Below are 13,429 nucleotides of genomic sequence, written 5' to 3'. Positions count from 1 at the left end.
TACCCCAATTAAAAATCAATATTGTGGGTTTAGTTAATACAGAGGAAAATGTGACTATATTAAACATTAAATTAATTACCAAAACCTGACTGTTTATTTTTTTCTAGATAAAAAGACATCCAAATGCAAATTTTATTTTATTTTTCACCTTAAACAATATTCTAGAACATTCTCTGGAATACATATATTTCACTTTAGAAGCTACTTATTTAAAGAATTTAAAAATTATTCAAAAGTGACATATGATGACTAGTATTTTATATATGCTGATTTCAAAGCTGATACATTCTTTTAACCAGCATTTATTAATACAAATTGGTCTTGATAGATGAAAATATACATGCAGTTAATACATATTAATATATTAATTATGTGTTATCAGAAATAATTCTATAATTAATATATAAGTATTTAATTATTTTCCTGAATAGAGTAAAAAAAAATCTTGAAGAAAGATATTAAAAAGCAGTCAAAAGTTAGAGTAGTAAGTTTTAAAAAGAATGCACAAAAGACATTTTGGATTACATATGTAATCCCATAGTACACTCAAACACACACACACACACAAACACACATATATTCATGTGTTCATTCAACTTTTGCTCCAAAACTAAAAATGAATGCATTTTTGAAAAACTAATTTAAATTCTTCTCCAGGTTGTCAGGGCTAAAATTTATCTTCTGTTTATAATTACACACACACACACACACATCTACAGAGAGAATACTGTATAATATATATAATATATATGCTATTGTACTATTTATAGAATAGTGTTATTTCTTTGCTGATACTATTTTTAATAAAGATTATATAATAAAACGTTAGAAACTGTAAAGAAAATGTTTAATATTTTAAGTTAACTAAGCATTTTTTACTTTAAAATAGCATTAGAAATCATTCTATAAATGTATGGCAAAAATATTCTTAATTAGGCCTATCACATTTTAGAAGTCACAGTATTTTTTAATTTGTGGAGTAATTTCAAATAACTAACTAAACCTATTTCTGGCTTATATTCCCCGTTTCTTATTTCAAGAAAGTCACTTATCTTTGAGGTAGAGGAGTCTGAGATCAGATATCCTTGCTCCTTAAGAAACTGAAATTCTAGACATCTCTCTTTCAAAGTTTCATTTCTCTAATGTATGCAAGTTTACAGGTGAGAAGGCAGGAAACATTTTCTGTGTCTAAAAGAGGAGAGGACAGAAGAAAAGATGAACTCTTGTCACTTGGTTACTAAAAATCCTCCTTGGTTGAATTTGCTTTTTTTCCAAAATTCCCACTATTCTACTAATTGTATGTACAATTCAGTTAGCAGTAGTATTTGACTGGGTTAGCATCTCTGCACTCATAGTTATTGTTTATGTAATAGCAATAGTCAATTTTTTTCTAATGTCTGAATTTCTTAAAGTTTTAAATAGAATCTGGTACTAAAATGTGTAGTTGTGTATGTGTATGCATGTATATATGAAAATATCTTTATGTGTAATATATGTAATTACTGAACACTGTTTATTATGCTCTGTGATGTATCACACACACAAATTTAAGCAGAGTAAATGCAAAACTTATCAGAATTATAATATTTAAATTTCAATATTACATATATTCATCAGATAACTGTTCTGTTATATTCTGCTTTGTATTTAAACATATTTGGAACATAGCATTGTATTCTTCCCTATATTCCCACACAATGGGGAATTCCATTAACATTATATTATATTACAGTAATTGCATGCCCTTAGACATCAGATTTTAGGGTTCTTTGTAGTTCTGTATTTACTATCCTTTTTTGTTATATGGAATTACAATTAACAATAATAATCTAAAACACATTTTTATACTTTGTCTAAAGTACAAAATTTTCCTCAATTCTATTTTTTTGCTGTTACTATTGGTACTGGGGGGTCAAACCCAAGGCCTTACATTTGCTAGTGGAACACTCCACCACTGAGTTACATATTCAGTCTTTTAGTTTTTCTTCAATTTTATTTTGAGACAAGGTGTCCCTAAGTTGCTGAGGCTGGCCTTGAACTTGCAATCCTCCTGCCTCAGTATTATGGTTTGGATGTGAGGAGACAATGTAAGAAGGTTTAGAGAAGAAATGATTAAGTTGTGAGAACCTTAACCAAATCAGTGAAATAATCACATGATAGGATTAATAGAGTGGTAACTGCAGGCAGGAAGGCTGGAGGAGGTGGGCATTGGGGGTGTGTATGTGGGGTATTATTTGTATCTGGTAAGTGGAGTCTCTTTTTGCTTTCTGATCATCATGAGCTGCTTCCCTCTGTCACACCCTTTTCTGCCATGATGTTCAGCCTCACCTTGAGCCCTGAGGAATGGAGCCTTCTGTCTATGGATTGAGACCTTTGAAACTGTGAGCCCTCAAATAGACTTTTCCACCTCCACAGTTGTTCTAGTCAGGTCTTTAAGTCACAGCACTGAAAAAGCTGACTAAAACACTCAGCCTCCCCAGTCAGTGGGATTACAGGTGTGCACCACCATATCTGGCTGCAATTCCTTCTTGTATGCAGAAAGAATATTCAGAAACTTTCAAATAACAAAACAATGTTGCCCTGAGGACATGGAAGCATATTAGAGCATCTTAAAGTACACAGATTCATTTCAAATCACACACATATAAACACACAAATAGACACATACATGAGTATATATAGTTCATATAAATGATTTCTAATTCACACGTATGACATTTTCAGTTTAATAAGTTTGTATCACCAGAAAGTATAATTAAGTCAAAAATATTTGACTAGAAAGTCCAAATTCTCCATGAAAAAGCAAAACTTAATGTGTATTACTCTTTAAAATATGAAGCTATATGTACAACTTATAAATTATCAGAACACTTTTGTGTAAAAGCTGATTCATTTTTCTAATATAGCAATGCAATCTTGTCAAATAGCAGCATCTACTCCATCTGAACTCTGAATTTCTGTCACAGATGAAAACCTGAGCTTATTTCAATTCCTGCCTTTTTCAAATCACACTATATACCAAAAAAAGACAATGCAAAAAAGCACTGACTGGTTGATTGTCAAGGATATTTTACTAGAAAATAATTCTAAACCAACAAAAAAATTGAAGTTTCTCACAATAAAATTGTTGTAGCAGAGTACAATTTTAACACTGTAACTAATTGTAGTTAATTCAGTTTTAAAATCAAGCCTCTAAACAGTAATGCTCTTTAATACTTCTGAATTGTATTCAAATCAGTATTGGCTTTGAAATGTTTTGTGTTTTTGAATTTGGTGTGGCTGCTTTTCTTTGGGCTTGTCTTATCTCTAATATTTTGTTATGGAATAATTCAGAACAACATTCCAGGATATTCTTGATGTGAGAAATAGTGGCAAGGTAGCACACAGCCCAAAAGGTGGCAGTGTCTGTGAAGAAGAGCAGCCGGCAGCGTTAACCTTGATGGAAGGGGGAGGCACAAGGTGGCTTCCAGTTCTGAGCCATCTCTTCCCCTTTGGAGATATCTTCCTCTCCTGATCACCCCACACTCACCCACTTTCCACAGTTTCCTCTTAAGGGCAACCATTGCTGATAAATTTCTCTCATGGATGTTATTGAGTTTATAAGTCTGTGGTCCATTTAATGCAGAAGAGAAATAAATCAATAGAAATATAATTGAAAAACTCTTGATGCCTCAAATTGTTCTAACTGTGGACAAAAATATTAATAAGCTGTGGAAGCCATGAGTATCTTTTCAAGGAAACGACCAGTTTGTGGAACATGGATCAAGTCAGAGTATTTGCTGGTATTTTATTTACAGGTGACCCAGGTAGACAGTTGTGATCTAGAACCAGGAAAATGTTTGCTGACACAATGCCACCTGTAGGTACCGCTAATGTTCAAATAGTAGATTCATGACATATATTAGAAGGCAATAGGGGGGTCATGTTATTGTGTCATTTGTCTAATTAGTTCATTACCCTGTGCCTTAGACTGTTTATCAAAATAGTTGCATATCAAATTTCTTCAAGTACAGTTTTAAAGTACAGTCCAATTCAGTTCTAGTGAATCAAAAACCTTGGGAGAAGAACCTGTAAAATTTTTCTCTCCTTCTGCACTCTATCCCTTCCTCTCCCCCCTCCCTACCTCCAGGGATATGACAAAGACAAAAACTATTGATGCAAGGTCTAAAAGAAATAGGTAAAAAAACAATAATCAGAAATAAATTGGTATTTTATATTCTTAAGAGAGCAAGAACAACTATTTAAATATCTTAGCTCTGAGGTTCAAATGAAAAATATCTTGGTTCATCCAGCTCATTTAAAAGTTGCATCACACTGTTCATAAACAGATATAGGAATCAGAGAAGATAACCGCATTTTATGCTTTATAAAGTATCTTAAGACAGCCTTTTAAAAAAAAATGGTCCTGGGGAAAAAAAATGGTTATTCAAATGTAGAAGAATGAGAGCAGACTCTTATCTTTCATGCTCCACAAAAATCAACTCAAAATGAATCAAAGACCTAGGCAGTAGACCAGAAATTATGCAACTCCTGGAAAAAATGCAGGGTCAAGCACTCAGCATATAGGCACAGGCAATGGCTTTCTCAATAGGACTCCTGAAGCTCAGGAAATAATGCCGAGAGTTAATAAAGGGAATGGCATCAAACTAAAAAGCTTCTGCACAGGGGCTGGGGATGTGGCTCAAGCAGTAGCGCGCTCGCCTGGCATGCGTGCGGCCTGGGTTCGATCCTTAGCACCACATACAAACAAAGATGTGTCTGCCGAAAACTAAAAAATAAATATTAAAAATAAATAAATAAATAAATAAATAAATAAAAAGCTTCTGCACAGCAAAGGAAACAATTAAGAATGTGAAGAAAGGATCTACAGAATAGAAGAAAATCTTGGCTAGCTACTTTCTGACACAGGATTGATATCTAGAATATATAAAGAACCCAAAAAACTTACACTGAAATATCAAATAACCCAATTAATAAATGGGCAAAAAAGAAAGACAAATGGACAACAAATATATGAAGAAATGTTCAACATCATTAAATGAAGATCAAAACTATACTGAGAGGAGGGCGCAGTGACACAGTCCTGTATCCCAGTAGCTCAGACTGAGGCAGGAGAATCGCGCAAAGCCAGCCCCAGCAAAAGTGAGGCACTCAGTGAGACCCTGTCTCTAAATAAAACACAAAATAGGGCTGGGGATGTGGCTCACTGGTCGAGGGCCCCTAAGTTCAATCCCCAGTACCAAAAAAAAAAAAACCAAAAAACAAACAAAAACTATACTGAGATTTCATCTCATACCAGTCAGAGTGGCAGACAACAAGAATACAAACAATAGCCCACACAGTGGCACACACCTGGAATCCCAGCTGGTCTGGAAGCTGAAACAGGAGGATCTTGAGTTCAAAGCCAGCCTCAGCAACTTAGCAAGGCCCTAAGCAACTCAGCAAGAAACTGTCTATAAATAAAATATTTAAAACGGGGTGAGGAGTAGCTGGGAATGTGGCTCAGGGGTTGAGTGGCCCTGGGTGCACCCCTGTTAAAAAAAAAAAAAAAGAAAAGAAACAGCAATAAAGAGATGTGGAGAAAAAAATCACTTTTACATTGTTGCTGGAGAGTTAATAAAGTAAATTAGTTTAACCACTGTGAAAATCAGTATGGAGTTTCCTCAAAAGACTATACATGGAACCACCATACAATCCAGCTATACCACTCCTCAGTATTTATCCTAAAGAATTAGCCATCATACTATAGTTATACATGAATACCCATGTTTACCCATCAGTGAATGAATGGATAAAGAAAATGTTATACATATACACAATAGAGTTTTATTCAGTCATAAAGAAAAGTGAAATTATGTCATTCGTGGGAAAATAGATGGAATTTGAAATCATTATGTTAAGTGAAATAAGCCAAACTTGGAATTTCAAGGTTTGTATGTTTTCTCTCATATGTGGAAGCTAGAGAGGAAAAAGGAAAAGAAGGGTGGGCAGGCAGTGTCTCATGAAAACCAAAAGGAAATCAGTAGAATAAGGAAAAGAGATTAGGGAATGGGAGGGGAAGGGAAGGGGAAGTGCTAGAGATGTGATATTGGCCAAATTATATTGTTATATTGTATGTATACACTAATATGTAACAACAAATCCCTGCAATATATGCAACTATAATGTGCCAATAAAAACATGTGGGGGAAAAAAGAAAGTGCCAGAGAAGAAATAAATAAAAGTAAAATTATCAATTTTTAAATGAAATGTCTTTTGTTTGTTTGTTTGTTTGTTTTAATGTGGTGCTGAGGATTGAACCCAGTACCTCACATATGCAAGGCAAATGCTCTATCACTGAGCCACAATCCCAGCCCTAAAATTATTTTTTTAAAAAGGAAAAAAAATAAAAAGTATAATGTGTTTTATTTCAGGACTCAAGGCCCCCCAAATCATGTTCCTGTGGTATTTTATTGAAATTTCTGAAGATGTTTAGGCTGAAAGCTGAGAATGTTGGCTGATTTATTTGCCTACCTGTAATTCTATAATGTGAATTTCTTAAAGGAAGCAGAGCAGTACTGAAGTCACCTCTAATTTTGCCCAAATTATCCTCCTCCTTCATTGCTTTTGCTGCTGAAAACACCTGTTCTTATCTTAGTAATCTCTTGAAGTCCTATTTATCCTTTTAAACTAAGCCTGTACGTTCAGCAAACAATTATTGAATGCCTATTTAGTGCCAAGAACTGTAACAGACAGAATACACAAAATGGAATTAGGCTTTGTCCCTCTGCCAAGGATATTGCTGTCTAGCTGTTGAGAGTGATAAGTAAATAAGCAATTACAACAAGGCACGGTAAGGATAATGCTGAGAGCATTTTGATAACATAGCAAAGCAACATACAAATTGAACTACAAGGCCCATTCCTAGCTGAAAGTAATAGGAGCATGTGTTCATATCCTGTCCTTGAAACATATCTTTGTATTTTTATCATTGAAATAAAAGCAGGGGAAATATCCTGAACAAAATCTGAGGGAAAACAAAGCTGCAGGTAGGAGCAGGTAGGTAAGGTGAAGGATGGACATAAGATCCAAACAACTCAACCATTTAAGTTGATGGTCCAAAATCAATATGAAAAATGAAAGAGGAAAAAGTATGTAACAGGAGGAAAGACACCTATTCTGAAAATATCACTGTCATGTGACTATCTAAAATTATACCACTTAAAGTTTTAAAAAATTCATAAAACTGAACAAATACATTAAAATCTTAAGAAAACAAAGAATAATAAACAAAATTCAGAACAGTGTTCACCTGAGAGAGGGGGGACATAAGGAGAAATATACCCATGATGGTGGATGGTGAAAGGGCATTTGTCATCAAGCAGATCTGTAATGTTTTGCTTCATAAATGGCATATATTGGTGTGCATGTGTGTGTGAATTATTTAAAAATTAAATTTGAAACAAAAGCTTAAATATGTAAAAATATATATAGTCAGGGTTCAATTGAAGAAGCAAAACCATAGCAAGATTAATGTACATAATTTGTTACAGGAAATTGGCAATTGTAGGAGCTGTACGGCATTCTCTGTAAGGTGGTTGTTTCTATGTCCAGTGCTGGAACTTGAAGTCCTGGAGCCCTGTGTCAGAAAGATGGGTGTAAGGTGAGGGAGATGATGGGGAAGATGCAACTCAGAAGCATGAGCAGAACCCCACGGTGATGGACTGAATTCAGTGCCATTTTTTACTGCATCTGACCTTGGTGACATTGGTATCTTGCAGAATCTGGGGACCTGTTTCACAGAGTTAAACTTACACACCTGACTCAGGAATAGAAGAGCACAGATTCAAGTCAGCCTACAGTGGTTGCAGGCCCAGCTGCTACTTTACCCCAAGGAGTTGAGTCAGCAGATCAGCAACAACATGTGTTGGCGTCAAAAAGGCTGTTGCTTCCCCTCTAGCTTTGAAGTTTCCCAAGTATCTTCCTTGGGGTCCATCCTAACATACAAGAAAGGGATTATGGGAAACATAGTGCAGCATCACCAAGTTGACAGGTTCCAGATCCTAACAGTTATACATAAGGCTACATAAGAAAGTAATATTACTGTATTTGGTAAACAATATCTGCATTCAAATCTAGGTTTTGCATTTTAAGAACGTCTAGGAGGAAAGAAATGTGATTGATGATAATCATATGGTGACTCTTGAGATTTTGAAAGAGCTCTCACATGAAAGATGTAATAGTCATGTTGGTTTACTACAGAGGATCAACACTTGAATGTCACAGGGATATAGATGTAAGTGTGTGTGTGTGTGTGTGTGTGTGTTTTCTTCCCGTTACTCAGGACATACCTATAGCTGTTAAAGTAATCAAAATATTTGTTGGAATAATCAGTTAATTAATGGAAAACTGAGACAATTTTCCAAAACAATAAAGTGAACTAGTTAATTGTGAAAGGGATTATGCATGTATTCCATAATTCCATTGTGTCTCAGCATAATAAATATGCTATCTCTTCATAAGCATGTGTTTTTTCAAGGTTGTAAAAACCAGAGGGAAGGGGGGGAAAGCAGCAATTTCTATAAAAGGTCCAGAACATTTCAGATCTTTAAGAAGTTGTACTTTAAAAAAAAAAATCACAAAAATAGCATGACAAAAAAAAAATGTCTTCTTTAGGCAATGTGAATATATCTATCAAATTGTAGAACTACAAGGAGGGTAAATAAATATTTCTCCCTTTTTTGTAGTAATACTTACTGTTTCCACACTGTATAATAGATCAAAATATCATTTCATTTCTCATTTTCTTTCAGTGGTTGAGTAATCACCATTCATTTGAATGCTACTAATTCTAATTCACCAACAAAAACTCATACAAGTAGTGGTCATTGAGGAATATTTGCAGTTTTGTAGCATCTAGATACTGCATCTTTGGAGCAACACACATATTTACATTATAAAGCCAATATTCACATATTGGCTTCACCAGCAGTGACTTATGAATACGGTTAACATCAATTTTCTAAAAACTCAAGGATTTGGAAATAATTTCCACTTTTTATGAATTAATTCCTTCCTTCTTTTCTTCCTTTGATTTTTTTATTAAAATTTATAATTTCAGCAGAGCCATGGTGCACACCTGTAATCCCAGCAGTTTGGGAGGCTGAGGCAGGAGGATCATGAGTTCAAAGCCAGCCTCAGCAACTTAGAGAGGCCCTAAGCAACTCAGTGAGAACTTGTTTCTAAATAAAATATATTTTTAAAGAGGGCTGGGATGTGGCTCAGTAGTTAAGTGCCTCTGGGTTCAATCCCATAGAAAAAAATTAGACTATATATATTAATATATGTTTATATTAATATATATTATATATATATATATATATAGAAAGAGAGAGAGAGAGAGAGAGAGAGAGAGTCTATTTTTTTCTATGCATTGATATTGGAGTGTCAGCTACCTCAACACATAATATGTGCCAAGGACAAAAGTTAGAATACAGGTCCTGTTTATGCCCAGCCCATGAGTGCAGAAACAGAGTGAAACACAGAGAGCCTTCATTTACCATGGCTGGCTGAGGCCTCTGTCTCCCCACACCTGTTGTCACAGGCATCCTCCAGCAGTGCTACAGCCCCTCCCACCCCTCCTCTGGTAGGTGATGGCAGCTGGCTTCCTCCTTACATTGCCAATGAGGACACCATCACAGTCCTGCCTATCAGTGCAGACTGTTCAGAAAACTTAAGAGTGTTGGTAGTTTTCAACATCCATAAAATGCATTTTTAGATCTTTATTTCCGAGCGTGTATATCTGAGATGACCCACAAAATTCCTGATTTGTCCAACACTGCAGTAGAAGCAAATTAAAAATGTACTATACTAGAAGAAACTTTTTGCTCTCTCTCATAGGCTTGAGGATGATTGTGAACACATTTCTTAGTAATAAAGTACAAAACAAATAAGAGACAGTGTTCATGGAGATAGGTAGTGATTAAGTGTACAGACAGTGATTATTTACTTCACAATCTTGAACTAATCATTCAACTTTAGTTTCTCCATCTACAAAGTGGAGATGCTGGTGGTATGTATCTCAGAGACTCGTTATTAAATTAAATGAATGCTGTTTGTCATTGATTTTATTAGTACGTGTTATGTAATGTACCTAGCACATAGCAGGCATCTCATAAGTACTAACTATTTTTAGTGTCACTATTATTATTATTACAGTTGCGCAAGGGTTTATAATTCTCCAATTCCAGAAACCCACCAGTATTCTCTTTTCCCTCTTTTCTGCCCTCTAGTGGTAACAAAAAATACAACTCCTGTGCTTGATTTTATGTGAAATTCTTGTTACAACTCACTTTGTTTTCCTGGTCTTATTAAGCCCAAATTACTTAGAGTTTATTTGTATATATGTATGCTTGCATACATTAGAAAGAGTTTCTCATGAATTTAGTTGGGAATAGTTTGAAGTTTTTTGTTTGTTTGTAATAGGAACATTCTCTTAAATGTCCTTTTGAATTCATTAAAGAGACCTCTATCCTAAAACAATCTTTCTCTAGAAACAACTATTCTTTTACATGACCTTATTTATGAAATACCACCCCATTTAAGTCCTTTAAAAGTAACCAAGCATTTTTACATTAAAACTAACTATTTACATCCAAAAATAACAATGACCCAAAGATAGAACAGTAACATCCATAAGCAATTAGAAGCTTGAATCAAAGAGAAATAAAAAGTACTTCCTGGGCTGTGGTTATACCTCAGTGGTAGAGTGCTTGCCTAGCATGTGTGAGGCACTATGTTCTATTCTCAAAAAATAAATTGATTAAATAAAAGTTAAAAAATGAGGTCATAAAAAATACTTAAGTAATTCTCTTGCCTTAAAGAATTTGTTACCTTGTATTTTCCTTTTAACACAACCTCTTCCCCATTATATTTAATGTTCAATTTGAAGTTAGGATAAAGAATATTTTTAATAGTTTTATGGTGAAGAGAGATATTGGCAATGAACAACTACTCAACTCATTCTTATTCCCTTTTCCTCAGTCTCAGAACTTAAATGATAGCAAAGACCTAATTGTCATTATTAAGAGCAGGGTTTTTGTGTGCTTTTACAATATAGTTCTACACAGAGTTTTAAAATATCATCTTAAGCCATATAGATTTAGTGGATAGATATATCATGAAGAACTATATTAAACTGTAAGAAATTAATTAAGCTATCAGAAAAGGATTGCATTTATATTTGTAAACCAGGAAATGGAGTCAGAAAGGAGGATTGAAGAACCATACTAAGTAATAAACTACAAGATTTAGTAAGTAGAATAAGTATTCAAAAATATGATCTTGAGCTATTTAATATACCCATACATTATTTTGTCCTTGATCAAGATAAGACCATAAATATAAGAGAAGGAAAGAATCTCCTGGCTGAACAAGTCTGTTGGGTTTGACTGATAACATTTATTTCACGCTTCCTTAAAACTTCCTCTAAGCACTTCTTGGAGCTTGGAGTAGAAAGATGTTTACCATAAATAAAATTTTATTACCTTTCCTTTCTGGGTTAGTGAAATAGCAAAGATATGTTCTTCTGATGTTGGAAATGTATGATGTAAAACTGTAATCACTACCTTAAGAGTAAGAAAGATAAGAACAAAATAAAGTTCTGCCTACTAGCTCTGGAAAAGAGATTCTAGAGTCACCTAGACATGCACAACAATGGCTTTTCAGGAATGTACATAAACTGATACATAAACAGTTATCACTGAGCAATGGCACTAATAATAGAAATCAGTATCTTGGTGTCAATTCATATCAGCTTTCTTTAAATACCAAATTATACATGCATTATCAGTACAAGCTAATATAACCATGTTAAATTTATATAACTTATTAAAGCTGACTTGGTACACTTAATTTACTTTCATTCCATTTATGAAAGGGTTAACAAAGACAAAAAATCAATAGAGAGAGAATATGAGAAGAACAGGAAAAAAAATAAGATAGGAGAAAACTAGACAAATCTAGTCAAAATAATAATGCTAATAGGAAACTTGTGAATTTGTCCAAATAGATTTATTAATATTTCTTGTAAGTAAAGTATTGTACTAGATGCTGGAGACAAAATAATACAAAAAAGTTTCCTACATGTAAAATAAAAATAACAGTATGGTGGACCACCCACTTAAATAGGAAATAGTGCTTCAGAGCTTGCTTTGGGGAATGCCTTAAAATTTACCAACGGAAATAGCATCTAAGATGAGTCCTGTAGCATCAGTAAGAGTCAGGAAACTGAGACATGCATTTTAATTGGATAAAAATATGCCACACTGAAATGCTACTAAATTCAAGCCTCCAGTAATGAGTTTACCAGAGGACAGAAAGGAGAGTAGAAATAAGAATACAGAACACAATTATTACAACTACGGTTCTGCTATGTAAGACACAGAGGATGAAAAGGAGGGACTACAGAAAAAGAGGAAACAACAAAGAAAAGAGAGTTGTGCTCTGTGGAGGAAGAAAGCAGATAAAGATCCTAAAAAGCTGCTGGACGATTGGGCTGGGGATATAGGTCAGTTGGTAGAATGCTTTCTTTACATGTACAAGGCCCTGGGTTCAATCTCCACCACCATGAAAAACAAACCAAACAAAAAATTGGGCAAAAGTTTTGAATAAGGGCTGGGGTTGTAGCTCAGTGGTAGAGGGTTTGCCTAGCACATGTGAGGCTCTGGGTTTGATCCTCAGCACCACATAAAAATAAATAAAATAAAGGTATTGTGTCCATCTACAACTAAAATTATTTAAAAAAAAAAAGAAAGGAAGAAGAAGATGAATGATCAAGAAATTAAAACGTGAATAAGTGAAAAATGGAGTAAGAATTTTTTTCATTTTTTTCAGGAGTTATATTTAAAAAATATTTAGCAAGATAGTGAATAGGAGACAATAAACCTCAAAAATCTAACTGCTAAGATTTTTTTATTAAATTGTTAAAATTATTACACTCATTACTACATTTTTCTCTCACTGAAATATTTTACTTGCTTGATAATTCTTAAGTACAAAATCTCTTTTTTTCCTTTCAGATAAAAATACACACTATGAAACCTGCAAATTGGGACAAAAATGGACAATTGTTAGCTTTCTTCTCTGCTCCCAAATGGCAAAATCTTGTTTAAACTTTTTAGTTTTTTTTACAGCAAAAGTTCACAACTTTTCTCTGATTAAAAAAAAAATGGCATCATAATTGCTGAAAATTCTCTTAAATTATTGGTGTTAGCTATGAAACATTTTATACTTAAAAACCAACAAAAATTGTTCCGATCTTAATTAGGTTCTATGTTTCACATGTGCACCAAAAAAGTGCAGTTTCACTTAGGTGACTTTGTTCTATTTCATCATTTGCTTCTGATATATATATATATATATATATATATATATATATATATATATATAT

Source organism: Marmota marmota, unplaced genomic scaffold (genome assembly GCF_001458135.2).
Source record: "Marmota marmota marmota unplaced genomic scaffold, marMar, whole genome shotgun sequence".
Classification (NCBI taxonomy): domain Eukaryota; kingdom Metazoa; phylum Chordata; class Mammalia; order Rodentia; family Sciuridae; genus Marmota; species Marmota marmota.
The sequence above is the reverse complement of the archived record's forward strand: the minus strand, read 5'-3'. Positions refer to the sequence as shown.